The sequence below is a fragment of the Stenella coeruleoalba genome, assembly GCF_951394435.1.
Source record: "Stenella coeruleoalba genome assembly, chromosome: 16".
Classification (NCBI taxonomy): domain Eukaryota; kingdom Metazoa; phylum Chordata; class Mammalia; order Artiodactyla; family Delphinidae; genus Stenella; species Stenella coeruleoalba.
The window spans coordinates 33,921,481-33,936,530 of record NC_137162.1 but is presented as its reverse complement, the minus strand read 5'-3'; positions in this window follow the sequence as shown (position 1 = coordinate 33,936,530).

Below are 15,050 nucleotides of genomic sequence, written 5' to 3'. Positions count from 1 at the left end.
AGATGCTCAATAAATCCAAACAGGATAAACTCAAAGAGATCACAAGACAATCAAACTGTTAAAACTGAAGACAGAATCTTGAAAGCAGCAAGTGTAGTCTTCAGGAAAATGCAAATCAAAACCACAATGAGATATCACTTTACATCCACAAGGATAGCTATAGTAAAAACAGAAAATGACAAGTCGTGGTGAAGCTGTTCAATGGGAACCCTCATATATTGCCTGTGGGAATGTAAAGTGGTTCAGCCACTGTTTAAAAAGTTTGGTGGTTCATAAACAAGTTAAATGTAGAATCACCATTTCACCCAGCAACTCTACTCCTAGGTATCTACCCAAGAGAAGAGAAAAAATGTATCCACACAAATTTGTACACAAATGTTCATGTTAGCTCTATGAGCTAAATGGTATAAACAATCCAAGTGTCCATCAACATATGAATGGATAAATCTGTTATATACATATAATGGATTATTACTCAGCCATAGAAAAGAATGAAGCACTGATACATGCTACTGTGTGGATAAATCTTGAAAATATAATGCTATGTGAAAAAAGTCATGTAAAAATTCATATATTGTATGTTTACATTTCTATGAAATATCCAGAATAGGTAAATTCATAGAAACAGATTGGTGGTTGCCAAGGCTGTTTTGAGTTGAGGGAAAGGAAATGACTGCTTAATGAATATCAAGTTCTCTTTGGGGATGTTGGAAATGTGTTGGAACTAGATAGATGTGGTGGTTGTACAACGTTATGAATATACAAAGTGCCACGGAATTATGTACTTTAAAATGATTTATTTTAGGGACTTCCCTGGTGGCACAGTGGTTAAGAATTCTTCTGCCAATGCAGGGGACACGCGTTCGATCCCTGCTCTGGGAAGATTCCACATGCTGCGGAGCAACTAAGCCCATGTGCCACAACTACTGAAGCCCAAACACCTAGAGCCCGTGCTGTGCAACAAGAGAAGCCACCACAATGAGAAGCCCACGCACTGCGACGAAGAGTAGCTTCCACTCACTGCAACTAGAGAAAGCGTGCGCAGCAATGAAGACCCAATGCAGCCATAAATTAATTAATTAATTTAAAAAAATAACCTAGTATACCAAGAGACAGACCAAAAACCCACAGAAAAGACAACAGAAACAAATCACAGAAATTACAGCTAATTGAGTTGCCAAACAAGATCTTTTATTTATTTATTTTTGGCCACACCATGCACCTTGCAGGATCTTAGTTCCCCGACCAGGGATTGAACCCAGGCCATGGCAGTGAAAGCACCGAGCCTTAATCACCGGACCACCAGGGAATTACCAAAATTCTTTAAATGTTTAATTTTATGTAATTCCCAAACAAAATGTGGAATTCCCAAACAGGATCTTTTAAAATAAAAAAAAAAAGAATCAGATGGAAATTCTAGAACTGAAAAATACAATAAATTATGAATACAGGGGATGGGTTTAGATGCTGGATAGACAGTTAAAAAGAGTTTCAAAAAGAGGATGATAGGTTAGAAGAAAATTGTTACACTGAAGCATAGCAAGACAAAAGGATGAGAAATAGGGAAGAAACAGGATGTGGTGAAGAGATCTAACATCCATATAATTAGTGCCTCATAAGGGAAAAGAATGGGACTGAAGCCCTATAATTCCTGAGCAAGATAAATGCAAAATCACACCTAGGTACACCATAGGCAAACTGCTAAAAGGTTAAATGAAATAAGAAAGTAAAAACAATAGAGATAATTAAACTGCTGAAACAAAATAACTGATTGCTATCACAGAACTCTATACCTAATGAAAATATTTTTCAGGAATGATGGTTCATTAAAAGCATCTTATGTGTCTAAGAAATGAAAATTGATTTTTGTCATCACCAAACTGGCACTAAAGGAAACACTAAAGAGTGTTCTTTAAGTGAAAAGAAAATGTTACCAAATGGCATCTCAGAGATGCAGGAAAGAATAAAGAACAATGGAAAATATAAATGCATCAGAAAGGTAAATAATCACTATAAAACAATAACAATGTTCTATAGGGTCTAAAATATATATGGAGTTAAAACCCTCAAGAATAGCACATAAAATGGAAGAAGGATGGGACTTCCCTGGTGGTCCAGTGGGTAAGACTCCATGCTCCCAATGCAGGGGGCTGGGGTTTGATCCCTGGTTGGGGAACTATATCCCGTATGCATGCTGCAACTAAGAGTTCACATGCCTCAACTAAGAAGCCTGCATGCCACAACTAAGAAATCTGTATGCCACAACGAAGATACTGTGTGCCTCAACTAAGACCCAGAGCAGCCAAAATAAATAAATAAATATTAAAAACAAAAAAAAGATGGAAGAAGGTTAAGAAGAGCTAAAGGATTCAAAGATTCTTTGATTATCTGGGAGGTAGTAAAGGTTCTCATTAATATTAGACTTTGATAAGTAAAGTCTAAGTAAAATATTAAACTTGAAAAGAATATATTTTATCATTGGATGGATTTTTCTGTAAATGTCAGACCAAGTTGATTGATAAGGTGGTCAGGTCTTCTGTAACCTTACTGATTTTTCTGTGTAGTTGTTCTATTAATTAAAATGTTGAAGTCTTGAGAATTCCTTGGCAATCCGCTGGTTAAGACTCCATACTTCCATTGCCGAGGGCCCGCGTTTGATCCTTGGTTGGGGAACTAAGATCCCACAAGCCGTGCGGTGTGGCAAAAAACAAAAATTGAAGTCTCTAACTACAACTGTGAATTTTTAAATTTCTCCTTTCAGATCTTTCCATTTCTAGCACCTGTGTTGTGACGTACATACATCCTTAGAATTGTTATACTTCTCGATGAATCGACCCCTTTATCAGTATTGTCCCTTTTTATCCTTTGTGACATTCCTTATTCTAATGTTAACTGTTATATTAATGTAGATACGCCAGCTTTCTCTTTATTTTTAATTTCCTTTTTAAAAAATTAATTAATTTTAAAATTGAGGTATAGTTGATTTACAACTCCAGCTTTCTCTTTCTTAGTGTTTGCATGATACAGGCATACCTTGGAAAGCCTGTGGAATCAGTTCCAGACCACCACAACAAAGTGAATGTAATAAAGCAAGTCACACAAATATTTTGGTTTCCCAGTGCATATAAAAGTTATGTTTACACTATAGACTGTAATCTGTTAAGTGTGTAATAGCATATGTCTAAAAAAATAGGGATTTCCCTGGTGGCGCAGTTGTTAAGAATCTGCCTGCCAGTGCAGGGGACATGGGTCTGATCCCTGATCCAGGAAGATCCCACATGCCGTGGAGAAGCTAAGCCCGTGTGCCACAACTACTGAAGCCCACATGCCCTAGAGCCTGCATTCTGCAACGACTGAGCCCGTGTGCTGCAACTACTGAAGCCCATGCGCCTAGAGCTCATGCTTCGCAACAAGAGAAGCCACCGCAAATGAGAAGGCCCCGCACCGCAGTGAAGAGTAGCCCCCGCTCGCCGCAACTAGAGATAGCCCGCGTGCAGCAACGAAGACCCAATGCAGCCAAAAAATATATATATATAATAATAATAATAATGTACAACCTTAATCTTAAAATACTTTATTGCTAAAAAATGCTAATCATTATCTGGGCCTTCAGAGAGTCATAATCCTTTTGCCGGTGGAGGGCATCACCTCAACGTTGGTGGATGCTGACTGTTCAGGGTGGTCTTTGCTGAAGGCTGGGGTGGTTGTCGCAATTTCTTAAAATAAGACAACAGTGAAGTTTGCCACATCTATTGACTCTTTCAGGAACTAGTTCTCTGTAGCATGCAATGCTGTTTGATAGCATTTTACCCACAGAAGTACTTCTTTCAAAATTGAAGTCAATTCTCTCAAACCTCTCAAACAGTAGGCCTAAAATATTTAGTAAATCATGTTGTAAAATGACATGCTGTCATCCAGCCTTTGTTTCATTTGTAGAGCACAGGCAGAATAGATTTAACATAATTCTTAAAAGCCCTAGGGATTTTGGAATAGTAAATGAGCATTGGCTTCATGTCTTCACCAGCTGCATTAGCCCTAAACGAGAGAATCAGCCTGTCTTTTGAAGCTTTGAAGCCAGGCATTGACTTCTCCTCTCTAGTTATGAAAGTCCTAGCTGGCATCTTCTTCCAACAGAAGGCTGTTTCATCTACATTGAATCTGTTTAGTGTTGCCACCTTCATTCATTATCTTAGCTCCATCTTCTGGGTAACTTGCAGCAGCTTCTGCATCAGCACTTGCTGTTTCACCTTGCATGTTTATGTTGTAGAGACAGCTTCTTTTCTTAAACCTCATGAACCAAACTCTGCTAGCTTCAAGCTTTTCGTCTGCAGCTTCCTCACCTCTCTCAGCCTTCATAGAATTGAAAAGAATTAGGCCCTTGCTCTGAATTAAGTTTGGCTGAAGTGACTGTTGTGGCTGGTTTGATCTTCTATCCAGATCACTAAAACTTTCTCCCTATCAGCAATAAGGCTGTTTCTCTTTCTTATCATTTGTGTGTTCACTGGAGTAGCACTTTCAATTTCCTTCAAGAACTTTTACTTTGCATCCACAACTTGGCTATTTGGCCGTTTGGTGCAAGAGGCCTAGCTTTTGGCCTCTCTCAGCTTTCGACATGCCTTCCTCACTAGGCTTAATCATTTCTAGCTTTTGATTTAAAGTGAGAGATGTGCAACTCTTTTATTCACTTGAACACTTAGAGGTCATTGTAGGATTATTAATCAGCCTAACAATTTCAATATTGCTGTGTCTCAGGGAACAGGGGAGCCCAAGGAGAGGGAGAGAGATGGGTGAATGGCTGGTGGGTGGAGCAGTCAGAACACACGCAACATTTATCAATTAATTTCGCCATCTTACATGGGCATGTTTTGTGGCACTCCAAAACAATTACAATAGCAACTTCAAAGATCACTGATCGGGCTTCCCTGGTGGCGCAGTGGTTGAGAGTCTGCCTGCCGATGCAGGGGACGCGGGTTCGTGCCCCGGTCCGGGAGGATCCCACATGCCGTGGAGCGGCTGGGCCCGTGAGCCATGGCCGCTGAGCCTGCGCGTCAGGAGCCTGTGCTCCGCAACGGGAGAGGCCACGACAGTGAGGCCCGCGTACCACAAAAAAAAAAAAAAAAAAAAAATCACTGATCACAGATCACCATAACAAATATAACAATAATAATGAAAAAGCTTAAAATACTGAGAGAATTACCGAAATGTGACAGAGACATGAAGTGAGCAAATGCTGTTGGAAAAAGGATGCCAATAGATTTGCTTGATGTGGGGTTTACCACAAACTTTCAATTTGGAAAAAATGCAGTATCTGTGAAGTGTAATAAAACGAGGTATGCCTATATATCTTTTTCCATTCTTTTTCTTTTAATTGTCTATCTTTTCTATTTGAAGTGAGCTTTTATAGATAATAATTGCTCTTTATACAGTATGACAATCTTTTAATTCATTTATTTGGACTACTTATATTTAATGTGATTATTGGGTTTAAATATATAATCTTGCTACTTGTTTTCTATTTGTCCCCTCTGTTCTTTGTTGCTTCTTTTTGTTTTTTTAGCAGTACAAATTAATTTTTATTTCTTATCTTTTTTTAAGGTTTCTTTTTTTAAAAAATTGAAGTATAGTTGACTTACAATGTTGTGTTAGTTTCAAGTGTACAGCAAAGTGATTCAGTTATACATACATATATTTTTTTTTGGATTAATTTTCCTTACAGCTTATTACAAAATATTGAGTATAGTTCCCTGAGTTATACAGTAGGTCCTTGTTCGTTATCTATTTTATATATAGTAGTGCGTATATGTTAATCCCAAACTCCTAATTTATTCCTCCCCACTTTCCCCTTTGGTAACCATAAGTTTGTTTTCTATGTCTGTGGGTCTATTTCTGTTTTGTATATAAGTTCATTTTTATTTTTTTTTAGATTCCACATATAAGCAATATCATATGATATTTGTCTTTCTGTCTGGCTTCACTTAGTATGATAATCTCTAGGTCCATCCATGTTGCTGCAAATGGCATTATATCATTCTTTTTAGGGCTGAGTAATATTCCACTGTATAAATATACCACGTCTTCTTTATTCATTCATCTGTTGATAAACATTTAGGTTGCTTCCATGTTCTGGCTATTGTAAATAGTGCTGCAATGAACATTGGGGTGAATGTATCTTTTCAAATTATGGTTTTCTCTGGATATATTCCCAGGAGTGGGATTGCAGGATCATATGGTAGCTCTATATTTAGTCTGTAAAGGAACCTCCATACTGTTCTCCATAGTGACTCTACCAATTTACATTCCCACCAACAGTGTAGGAAGGTTCCTTTTTCTCCACATCCTCTCCAGCATTTATTTTTTGTAGACTTTTTATCATGGCCATTCTGACCACTCTGAGGTGATACCCCATTGTAGTTTTGATTTGCATTTCTTTTGTTCTTTGTTTATTTTTTTCTCTTTTTCTTCCTCCTTTAGAATTAATTGAATGTTTTTATGAATCCATTTTATCTCCATTAAAAATTTTGTTTAGGGACTTCTCTGCTGGTCCAGCAGTTAAGACTCCATGCTCCCAATGCAGGGGGCTCAGGTTCAATCCCTGGTCAGGGAATTAGATCCTGCATGTTGCAACCAAAGATCCCACATGCTGCAGCTAAAGATTCAGAGCAGCCAAATAAAAAAAATGTTTTTTGTTTCATTTTTTTCCAAAGGCTTACAATATATATATTGAATTAATCACAGTCTGCCTTCAAAAAAAATTATACTGAGTCATATATAGCTTCAGAACCTAACAACAGCACACTTCTAATTATTCTCTCTCATCTTCTCTGTGGTTTTCATTTTACTTTCATATTTGCAATAAAACCACAATACACCAGTACTATATTTCTTTTTGAAAGACAATGATCTTTTGGAGAGATTAAAAATAAGAGAAAGAATGTTTTTCTATTTATTTTTATTTTAACCATTTCCAGAGATCTTCATTTATTTTTGTAGATCTATTTCCTTGTGTATGATACCAGATTCTCTGATATACCCCTCTTGCTTGTAGAGCTTCCTTTAATATTTCTTACAGTACAGGACTGCTGGTAATGAATTCTGTCATTTTTGTTTTCTAAAAATGTCTTCATTTTTGAAAGATATTTCATTGGGTGTAGAATCCTGGGTTGACAGTTATTTTCTTTCAGTACTTTAAAAATGTTGCTCCATTGTCCTCTGGTTTGCACAGTGTCTAATAAGAAGCCTGGTGTGTAATTCTTATCTATGTTCTCCTGCATTTAATGTCTTCTTTCTCTGGCTGCCTTCAACTTTTTCTCTTTAACTTTGGTTTTCAGTAGTTGGATTAGGGTAGGAGCTAGGTTGCTAGAGGGCTTTTTCAGTGTTCCTACTCCATCCTCAGCTTTCAGCCTTCCCTGTGTGCCTGAACTGGGGAAGGGTCTCTGAGCACACTTTTGCCCTTCTGCCATGGGAAGGCTGCTTTTCCCTTCCCTCATTCTTGGGTCTTGCTGTCCTGGAGTGGGGGATTGGGGAGGGTTTTCTGCTGCCCAGGTCCAGCTTTAGTCCTAGCAGGCCCTGTGTCCTGGGTCTCAGGGGATTTGGACTTTCTCAGTGATCCTGTCCCTCCCTGGGGTAGCAAAACTCTGCCAGTAATTTTGGCAGGTTCTTTGCAGGAGAGAGTTTCCTGCTCCTCCCCTAGACGTAGAGGGTTTTGGTTTGTTTTTTTACCTTGATCTCAGTCACAGTGGTTTTCACCTGTTCCCTGGGAGCCGCAAGTTTTTCTACCCTTCTCCCTATGGCTTTGGTCTGTAAGGAGGAAGGGTCTGGGCAGAGCTTCACGCCTTTTTTTGTAGTGGGGGCTGCTCTCTTCTCCAAGCATGCGTCACAAATGGCGGCTTTCTCTGGTCTTCTGCCTGGGCTTCTGTTTTTCTTGAGCACCTGGTAAAGTCTGTGAAGAGCCTGTTAGTCTGTGCCAATTCCCATTGCGTCTGCAGCTCCCGGGGGTTCTATACTTTCGTCCTAGCTCACATTAAACCTTTGGCAATTTGTTAAATATTTTAGCTGAATTCTTCTTACCTGCTTGTATGGTATCTGGTGTCTCCTCCTCCTAGGTCAGCTACTGCTCATCCCTGTCTCTCACTGGGAAGTCCTCTCTTTCTTCAGATTGCTTGGCTGTCCTAAGACAGCTCTCTGATTGGTTCAGAAAAGCTATGATTGTGTGGTTTGTCTAGTTTTTTCTTGTTAGAATGGCAACAATGGTTTTTTCAGCTTTCTACATCCTAGCTGGGAGCAGAATCAGTGTACTTTCCTGTTAACAACTTCTAACTTGTTAGATAAATAGTGGGACTGATTTCAAGAGAGGTTTCCTTTTCAAATGTGTGCCTGTTTTGTTCCCACTTAACTCTTTTTAAACAAAATTGTTATATGTTTACTTATTATTTCTTCCAGCCCCTTACCAGCCGAGTCTTTCTCAGTTTTTATGGTCACCACCCATGCCTTCAAAGATACTTCCCCATTGTGTACTTGAAAAGTCCTGAGCATGTAAGAATTTGATCTGGGACTTCCCTGGTTAAGAATTTGCCTGCCAATGCAGGGGACACGGGTTTGATCCCTGGTCCAGGAAGTTCTCACATGCCACGGAGCAACTAAGCCTGTGAGCCACAACTACTTAGCCTGTGCTCTAGAGCCCGCGAGCCACAACTACTGAAGCCTGCATGCCTAGAGCCCGTGCTCTGCAACAAGAGAAGCCACTGCAATGAGAAGTCTGTGCACTGCAATGAAGAGTAGCCCCCGCTCACCACAACTAGAGAAAGCCCATGTGCAGAAACGAAGACCCAATGCAGCCAAAAAAAAAGAAAAAAAAGAAAAAAAAAAGAAAAAAAAAAAAAGAATTTGATCTGATATCCTGTTAGGTTTACCCTAATCTCCGTACTGAAAAGCTTTTGTTTTGAAGGAAATTGAAAACCTTGCTACTGTACCTTGCATGGCAAATTATCTGCTGGAGAAAGTGGCTTTGGTTCAATAGAAGCATCAGTGGCAGATCTCACTTGGTACTTTTTCCCCAAAGACGAAGAGAAAGAAGAGAAACCGGTAAAAACCATTTCGTAGATATTTTATTAAAAATATTATTTTAAATGGCTGTTGTTACTTTCTCACTGAATTATAAATCACTAACTCAGAATTAGAAGAGCAAAACCAAAATCAGGCTACACTTCTAGAATCACTCATTTTTCTTTTTATCAATGGGAATAGACCATGAATTGATGAGCCTAATAATACTTGCTTGAAGTTTCTATAAAGATAAATAATGGGCTTATTTTCTATCCTTTGTACGAAAAAGTGTCTTTGACTTATTTAAAATACAGTATTGGATGATTAAAATGTAATCAAAACAGTTTTAATTTATGGAGTTTGAAATAACCTAGTGCAAATTCGGAGAAGTTCCTGGGCAGCTGCAACACCAGAAGCAGATATTCTCGCCTTGGCTACAGGCTCCAGCGCGGGATCCGGCTCCCGCTCCTGCTGCAGCTCCAGCTCCAGCTCCTGCTCAGCCCAAAGAGCCTCCACCAGCCTGTGCTTTAGGAAATTCAGCCCCTCCTTACGCTTCAGCCTGCAAGGCCCTGAACCAAGATGGCGGAGTAGAAGGACGTGCTCTCACTCCTTCTTGCGAGAACAACAGAATCACAACTAGCTGCTGGACAATCATTGACAGGAAGACACTGGAACTCACCAAAAAAGATACTCCACATCCAAAGACAAAGGAGAAGCCACAATGAGACAGTAGGAGGGGCGCAATCACAGTAAAATCAAATCCCATAAATGGTGGGTGGGTGACTCACAGACTGGAGAACACTTATAACACAGAAGTCCACCCACTGGAGTGAAGGTTCTGAGCCCCACATCAGGCTTCCCAACCTGGGGGTCCGGCAACAGGAGGAGGAATTCCTAGAGAATCAGACTTTGAAGGCTAGTGGGAACTGATTGCAGGACTTCAACAGGACCGGGGGAAACAGAGACTCCACTCTTGGAGGGCACACACAAAGTAGTGTGCACATCAGGACCCAGGAGAAGGAGCAGTGACACCAGAGGAGACTGAACCAGACCTACCTGCTAGTGTTGGAGGGTCTCCTGCAGAGGCGGGGTGTAGCTGTGGCTCACCATGGGGACGAGGACCCTGGCAGCAGAAGTTCTGGGAAGCACTCCTTGGCGTGAGCTCCCAAACTCATTCTATGAGGCCACCATCACCCTGATACCAAAACCAGACAAAGATACAGACTGAAAGTGAAGGGATGGAAAAAGATATTCCATGCAAATGGAAATCAAAAGAAAGCTGGAGTAGCAATACTCATATCAGATAAAATAGACTTTAAAATAAAGAATGTTACAGGAGACAAGGAAGGACACTACATAATGATCAAGGTATCAATACAAGAAGAAGATATAACAATTATAATTATATATGCACCCCACATAGGAGCACCTCAATATATAAGGCAACTGCTAACAGCTGTAAAGAGGAAATGACAGTAACACAATAATAGTGGGGGACCTTAACACCTCACTTACACCAATGGACGGATCATCCAAAATGAAAATAAATAAGGAAACAGAAGCTTTAAATGACACAATAGACCAGATAGATTTAATTGATATTTATAGGACATTCCATCTAAAAACAGTAGATTGCACTTTCTTCTCAGGTGCGCACAGAACATTCTCCAGGATAGGTCACATCTTGGGTCACAAATCAAGCCTCAGTAAATTTAAGAAAATTGAAATCATATCAAGCATCTTTTCTGACCACAATGCTATGAGATTAGAAGTGAATTACAGGGGAAAAAACGTAAAAGACACAAACACAGGGAGGCTAAACAATACATTACTAAATAACCAAGAGATCACTGAAGAAATCAAAGAGGAAATCAAAAAATACCTAGAGACAAATGACAATGAAAACACGACGATCCAAAACCTATGGGATGCAGCAAAAGCCATTCTAAGAGGGAAGTTTATAGGTATACAAGCCTACCTCAAGAAACAAGTAAAATCTCAAATAAAGAATCTAACCTTACACCGAAAGGTTCTAGAAAAAGAACAATAAACAAAACCCAAAGTTAGCAGAAGGAAAGAAATCATAAAGATCAGAGCAGAAATAAATGCAATAGAAACAAAGAAAACAATAGCAAAGATCAATAAAACTAAAAGCTGGTTCTTTGAGAAGATAAACAAAATTGATAAAACACTAGCCAGACTCATCAAGAAAAAGAGGGAGAGGACTCAAATCAATAAAATTAGAAATGAAAAAGGAGAAGTTACAACAGACACCGCAGAAATACAAAGCATCCTAAGAGACTACTACAAGCAACTCTGCCAATAAAATGGACAACCTGGAAGAAATGGACAAATTCTTAGGAAGGTATAGCCTTCCAAGACTGAACCAGGAAGAAATAGAAAATATGAACAGACAAACCACAAGTAATGAAATTGAAACTGTGATTAAAAATCTTCCAACAAACAAAAGTCCAGGATCAGGTAGATGGCTTCACAGGTGAATTCTATCAAACATTTAGAGAAGAGCTAACACCCATCCTTCTCAAACTCTTCCAAAAAATTGCAGAGGAAAGAACATTCCCAAACTTATTCTATGAGGCCACCATCACCCTAATACCAAAAGCAGACAAAGATACTACAAAAAAAGAAAATTACAGACCAATATCACTGATGAATATGATGCAAAAATCCTCAACAAAATACTAGCAAACAGAATCCAACAACACATTAAAAGGATCATATACCATGATCAAGTGGGATTTATCCCAGGGATGGAAGGATTCTTCAATATACACAAACCAATCAATGTGATACACCATATTAACATACTGAAGAGTAAAAACCTTATGGCCATCTCAATAGATGCAGAAAAAGCTTTTGACAAAATTCAACACCCGTTTATGATAAAAACTCTCCAGAATGTCGGCATAGAGGGAACTTACCTCAACATAATAAAGGCCATATACGACAAACCCACCACAAACATCATTCTCAATGGTGAAAAACTGAACGCATTTCCTCTAAGATCAGGAATAAGGCAAGGATGTCCACTCTCACCACTATTATTCAACATAGTTCTGGAAGTCCTAGCCACGGCAATCAGAGAAGAAAAAGAAATAAAAGGAACACAAATTGTAAAAGAAGAAGTAAAACTGTCACTGTTTGCTGATGACATGGTACTATACATAGAGAATCCTAAAGATTCCACCAGAAAACTACTAAAGCTAATCAATGAATTTGGTAAAGTTGCAGGATACAAAATTAATGCACAGAAATCTCTTGCATCCCTATACACTACATGATGATACACTAATGATGAAAAATCTGAAAGAGAAATTAAGGAAACACTCCCATTTACCACTGCAACAAAAAGAATAAACCTACTTAGGGAGACAAAAGACCTGTATGCAGAAAACTATAAGACACTGATGAAAGAAATTAAAGATGACACAAACAATATGGAGAGATATACCATGTTCTTGGACTGGAAGAATAAATATTGTGAAAATGACTATACTACCCAAAGCAATTTACAGATGCAGTGCAATCCCAATCAAATTACCAATGGCAATTTTTACAGAATTAGAACAAAAAAATCTTAAAATTTGTATGGAGACACAAAAGACCCCGAATAGCAAAAGCAGTCTTGAGGGAAAATGAAGAAGCTGGAGGCATCAGACTCCCTGACTTCAGACTATACTACAAAGCTACAGTCATCAAGACAATGTGGTACTAGCACAAAAACAGAAATATAGATCAATGGAACGGGATAGAAAGCCCAGAGATAAACCCACGCACCTTTGGTCAACTAATCTACGACAAAGGAGGCAAGGATATACAATGGAGAAAAGACAGTCTCTTCAATAAGTGGTGCTGGGAAAACTGGACAGCTACATGTAAAAGAATGAAATTAGAACACTCCCTAACACCATACACAAAAATAAACTCAAAATGGTTTAGAGACCTAAATGTAAGACCAGACACTATAAAACTCTTCGAGGAAAACATAGGAAGAACACTCTTTGACATAAATCACAGCAAGATCTTTTTTGATCCACCTCCTAGAGTCATGGAAATAAAAACAAAAATAAACAAATGGGACCTAATGAAACTTCAAAGCTTTTGCACAGCCAAGGAAACCATAAACAAGACGAAAAGATAACCCTCAGAATGGGAGAAAATATTTGCAAACGAATCAACGGACAAAGGATTAATCTCCAAAATATGTAAACACCCCATGCTGATCAATAGTAAAGAAACAACCCAATCCAAATATGGGCAGAAGACCTAAATAGACATTCCTCCAAAGAAGACATACAGATGGCCAAGAAGCACATGAAAAGCTGCTCAACATCACTAATTATTAGAGAAATGCAAATCGAAACTACAATGAGGTATCACCTCACACCAGTTAGAATGGGCATCATCAGAAAATCTACAAACAACAAATGCTGGAGAGGGTGTGGAGAAAAGGGAAGCCTCTTGCACTGTTGGTGGGAATGTAAATTGATACAGCCACTATGGAGAACAGTATGGAAGTTCCTTAAAAAACTAAAAATAGAATTACCATATGACCCAGCAATCCCACTACTGGGCATATACCCAGAGAAAATCATAATTCAAAAAGACACATGCACCCCAATGTTCATTGCAGCACTATTTACAATAGCCAGGTCATGGAAGCAACCTAAATGCCTATTGACAGACGAATGGATAAAGAAGATGTGGTACATATATACAAGGGAATATTACTCAGCCAGAAAAAGGAATAAAATTGGGTCGTTTGTGGAGCCGTTGATGGATCTAGAGACTGTCATACAGAGTGAAGTAAGTCAGAAAGAGAAAAACAAATATTGTATATAAACGCATATATGTGGAACCTAGAAAAATGGTGCAGATGAACCGGTTTGCAGGGCAGAAATTGAGACACAGATGTAGAGAACAAATGTATGGACACCAAGGGGGGAAAGCGGCCAGGGGGTGGGTATGGTGGTGTGCTGAATTGGGCAATTGGGATTGACATGTATACACTGATGTGTATAAAACTGATTACTAATGAAACCTGCTGTATAAAAAAATAAATAAATAATTAAAAAAAAATAACCGAGTGCAATTATTATAATTTTAAAAATAAAAGGTGGTAGAAATCTAATTTATTTTGAGCATGGTGCTGATTAATAATTTTGTATACACTGTATCTATATATGTATGTACTTATGTACCTGATCATAATAGACAATATATGCTTGCTTATACATTTAGATTAATAAAGAGACTTCCCTGGCAGTCCAGGGGCTAAGACCCCACGCTTCCACTGCAGAGGGCACGGGTTCGACCCCTGGTCGTGGAACTAAGATCCTGCATGCTACACGGCATGGCCAAAAAAAACCCTTTGCTCTCCTTTTTGTTTCTTTCGTGGAGACTTCCTGTTTTTCACTTTAATGTCCCAGAATACCCAGGAATGGGTGCATACGCAGGGAATAAAGTGATAGGTATGGCCTTCTTGTTTAAAAATAGTACTTGCACCTCTTACAATTGCTTAACCAATAGCACGGGTTTATGGCACCATAGAAAGATCTTGTTCAAGAATCATGTCCAAGATTAAATCCTTGCTTTGCTATTTTTTCGCTCTGTGCCTTTGGACAAGTTGTTTAACTTCTCTGGGCCTGTTTCCTCATTTATAACATGGAGTTTTTACCTATCTGCTGGATTACAAAAAGGGAGCAAAAGTTTCTTGGGTTTCCAGCCTTAGAGGGTTAATAAGGTGGAAAGTAATGAGCCTACAGTCATTGTGTGGCTAGTTTTCCATCAACTCGAAGGCTGGAACTCCAAGTGTAACATCCTCCTGCTCTGCTTCCACAGTCATCGCTCCTGGTGATCACGAAAGAGGAAGGCCTCACACACTGTGGCTCAGCGCCATGAGCCACCCGGTTTAGGAGCTGCTGTCGCCACAGCAACTGCCCCTGTGACTGCTGCTCTTGTCCATATTCCTTGTCCTCATTCCCTCT